Here is a 4,826-nt window from a genome sequence, read left to right as displayed (position 1 = left end):
CTGTATCTTTGCAATTTGCTAAAGATAAACTTGGGTTTTTAGGCTGTCCTGATGTATCCTTTGTTTTTTAAATTATTTACAAAATTATCGTTCCCACAAGAAAGTACAAACACATAGCCTGTGTTTATGGTCACTGACTTGTGTTAATTTGTTTTCTGCTTTTAAATGTGAGGGGAGTATGAAGATAATGAAGCAGTGTTTATGTTTTTGAGTGCTTAATGGTAATAGGTCTACAACTGTTTGTGTATTTTACGTTGTTGTGCAGCTTGTTCGTGTATGGAGGACATTTGTGAGGTTCAGACCGTATGAGACAGGCTGTCTGTCCATGTGTCAGTGTGATGGTCTGGTTTGAGGAATGGGAGGGGGGCATACAATGGCAGACAGGGCAGTGACCCTATTCACTTGAGATGAACCCTGCTGAGAGAAGTGTGAAGCCTGGGTGCGCAACTGCTCAATCACATTCAGTGCATTTACACGCACTTTAGTAACAGGGTTTGAGAATTTTGGTTTCCTTATGTAGATAAAGACATCATAGAAATCTGTGTGAGTTTATTGGCTATTCATTTAATGCCAATGAGCACACATTTTACACACACTATTATGTACAGATGATCACATTGTTTGAGACTCATTGTCAATTGATGTATTCTGTCATTTTTGTATGTACTGGTTATGCAGTGCATGTTGTAAACACATACGTAATTGAACGTGATTGTTCTCAGTCATCTGTTCTTTGTGTGTATAAAGTGACTGACTCAAACCTGCCGTCACTGAGGCCAAGACACAGAGAGACCACCTTCTCACACAAAGCTCACTCTGCTGTTAATAAAAACCTTAAAGCCACACAGAGGCAAAACACATCTGACTAACATGCAGTTGTGCATGACCAATTCGGAAACTTTGTGGCTATTAAAGTGTTAGGTGATACATGTAGAATAATAGAAGGGGCAAGCTGGAAATGCACCTGGACATAAATAATGAAACATATTGATGTCACACTGAGTTTAGAGCAGGCGATGCTAACAAAAGCAGTGGCAAAGTTGGCACACTAAAGTTTTCAGGCTATTGCTTTCAAAGCCACCACCAAATACCGTCCATGGCTAGTATGAACCAAAATCACAAAGGAGACCACAGTTTGAATTACATTTAAGGAGGAAATATGAAAATGTATACTGTAATAACTGGGCAGTGTTTTCTACCTTGGAGTGAAAGGGAAAGGGATTAGAACAAAAACATCCTGACAGAAGAGGCTGGCACTTTATAAAAATGACTCATGCTCTATAATCAGATCCCAGACAAAGGGGAAGTTTTCACTTCGGCTTTTTGATATAAAAGAACAAAGACCAGGCATGGAAATATTACTCTGAAATGAGACCTCAAAACCAAAAACACACACCAAACAGTGACCTTTGCATACAAGGATGAAAGAAACTGATTCCACACCTAACTGCCATCTTTGGAGTGCCCGTTTTTCCGAGTCACCTTTTTTCTGTTTCTGCTGTAAAATGATCCCAGGGCACAGAGACTGTTCAAACTGGGATTTGACTATTTGACTATAAATCCTGGGAAACCCATAGAATGTCCACTTTGGGGAGAAGACCAATCAAGCTCCAGCTGAGGACCACCTTGAAAGCTACTTTTCGGCATAATAGAGTAAAATACTTTCCATTTGCTTTATCTAAATAAAGGTGGAATTTGATTAATCCGGTTGGTGGTTCTGCTACCCTTTTTTTGTTTGATTGACTCCTCAGATTAAATGTTTAGTGAGAACTGATGTCTTCCATACTCACCACGCAAGCAGGCATTTGAGGGCATAAACTTACAGGCTTTCTTAGAGAAAACGAGTGACATTGCTTAGATTGGGAAGAGTACCAAAGCAATGCAGTTTGCACAGAAAAAGGCATCTGATATCACCTGATCTGCTTACCTGTCTGTATTTAAAATAACAACTGTACTGATATGCCCCAAGGTAAGCTGATAGCCAGCTAATGATATCTGTGGGCCCTCATTTATCAAACATTTTAGACACAGTACATTAAAAAAAAACTTGCAGGTGCACATGTGCCCACACACACTAACACACACAACCCCCTGCCTGGCTTATTCAGATGCCATGAGTTGAAGGAGCACTCAATAGCTCAGGCCTACCTGATGGAGAGCTTGAGAGGCCAAGCAGGAACAGATGGGCTGAGGACTGCGGGGTACTGGGAACAAGGGAGCAAAGGGAGGGAAAGAAGGGAGAGAGAGCATCGACAGTCAGGGACCACCATCATTGCTGCCCACACCAGACTACTCTTACCAACAGTTGCCCACCCGCCCCCTTCCCGTCCCACCAAATTCATTTTCAGCACAGTGATTCTCCACTGTAATGAATCTGCAATTAGAACACATATGTATAGAGCCTAACATGGTACTACTTTGGGATCTGTTTAACCCCGATGGAAACATTTACAAACAAGTGACCACAAAGAGTCATCAATCTGCACATTAACCTCTTACTTGCCTTTGGGGGATTGTGCTTTTCACTATTAAAGGCTTCAGAGACGACCAAAGAAACTGAAACAGGGAGGAAAGGGAAATAGTCCCTTTCAAAGCAGAGTACAGGGGCAATTAGGCCAAGTACTAACAGGACAAAGTTATGGTCACCTCAATCATTGTCTCCTTTCTGTTGTATGATGGGAAAAAAAAATACATGATGAAAGTCAAGTGAGAGATTTAAGACCTGTGACCCCTCCTAAGTTTCCTGAAGTGGAATCTAAAGAGTCAAACATCTGGAGAGGCATCTGTCTGATGCAAAATGACTGATTGTTTCACAACTTCTTGAAACAAGCAATGGAAACCAACACTGCATACATTTATCTCCACGGAGCCATGCCACTGTTGTGTACATTAGTATGCATCAGGTATTAAGTGTAGCCTCACAAGTTACATGATGCTCTGTCTTCTCGACTTGTGCCACCACGCTAGGGAGCCCTGGGTGGCTTCACTTAGTCAAGCCATGTGTATACTTTAGCCAAACAAGGCCTAAGGACACTCCAGGGTGGTACAGAAGAAGGAGGGGTGAGGAAGCTACAGGCGAGGTAGTGTGGTCTGATGGTTTGAGCCCATGATTTAGAGGCTGTTGATACCGGGCAGACAGCCCAGGCTCAGTCACTGACTCACTGTGGATGACGCTGCATAAGTCACTACACTTAAAATGTCCTCATGTGTTTAGATCCGTTCAAGTGGAAATCAGCCGCACTCACACAGCTGGAAATTGCTACTGGATCTGATTTTCTTGTTTCTCTCTTGCTTTTCCCTGAAGCTTTCATAAACAGATGGCAGAGGCTCATTAAGCTGTTGTCAGGACAATTAATGACATTGTGAACACTTTCCGAGGTCTGTATGCCTTAAGGCAAGCGATCGCTAAAGCCTGACCATTAAAGAAGGTGTGAGGGTAATACAATGCTGCTGTGTGCTGCAAAGTGAGGGATGGATGCCATGAAAGAAAAGTACACACATGGTTGAATGACTCTTAGCAGCAGGCTGACGCTAATGATTTCATGTTGGGGTTGATGGAAATGGAATAATTTAATGTGATTTCAGCACTGTTGAAGTGGGCCAAATGTTTTGACCCTGCAACACGACATCGCATGCTTTCTCTATGAGATGTGCTTCATTTCTACAGTAGAGAGGGTCATACACTACAATTATACTATCTGGAAAGTATTTGCTACAAAATACCTTCTACCTCTATGCAAGTTACCAAAAACACGGTGTGGCAGGTTTCACAACCTTCTTTCTGATGTCAAAATGCAGCCTTCTACTGTTGTAATGTGAACACCTATAAACACTTATCCTCATGGACCTACGAAGGTAACCAATGACTGCTCCAAGACAGCATGGGATTGTCTGTTTTCTGAGACAGTGCTGATTTTCCTACCCACCTGACGATGGGATGCAAATTTTAAATTCTGACAATTTACCCAAAGATTGATGATGATGCCACCAAAAGTGAATGTTTGAAGTGACAAACAATCAACAAGATTTATTAAAAACCATGCCTTTGTTTGTAGAGACATCTGGAGGTTACCTTTAATAAAGTTTTATCCTCTGATGACTGTGAAAGTCACTGCCATTTATAGTTTTAATACTCCATGTGCAGAATCTCTGGCTCAATCAGTTAAAAAATACAGCAAGACTTTAAAAAAAAACTGATTCCAGTTTTTAGAATTATTTGAAAAAGACAATGTGTTCTCTTCATGTTTATTGTCAAACTTTTTTTGCCGTCTGGCAGATGAATGCTGCCGAATCTACAGTCTAAGTGTTGCTGGCCTCCTCTAACACTCAGAGACAACTTTTGGTGAACTTCTGAACTGTGAGGTGTGAGGTAGTGCTTTCGTCTGCTTGGAATGGAAACATTGACAATGCACAAATGTAGTCCTATCATTACTCCTGTTGCGTATGCTCAGGATTATGATGCAACAAACTATTAATCACACAATGCAGTAATAGAACAAAAGTACAGAACAGAAATCATGTCTGTTTGGGAAAGAACGAATGCGACAATGCGAGCACCGCAGAGCTCCAGAGTCGTGTTGTTGACGTTTATGCGGTCACACAGAAACCTAACCATCGCCTCACGGGATATCCTTTCAGAGGGTGAGACACTGAGAACAGGAGAATTCCCCCACTGACCCTGCAGACATGAAAGGATGAAGCAGGTAGTATCTTCTTAGGAAATTATCGTTTAATGGTGACCCTAGTGAGGTGCAGAGTTCATCTCCACACATAGAATCTACAGAAATAAAGGAGACATGTACTGTGAGACAAGATATTTTGCATAC

The sequence above is a fragment of the Parambassis ranga genome, chromosome 1 (assembly GCF_900634625.1).
Source record: "Parambassis ranga chromosome 1, fParRan2.1, whole genome shotgun sequence".
Classification (NCBI taxonomy): domain Eukaryota; kingdom Metazoa; phylum Chordata; class Actinopteri; family Ambassidae; genus Parambassis; species Parambassis ranga.
Note: the sequence above shows the minus strand (reverse complement) of the source record.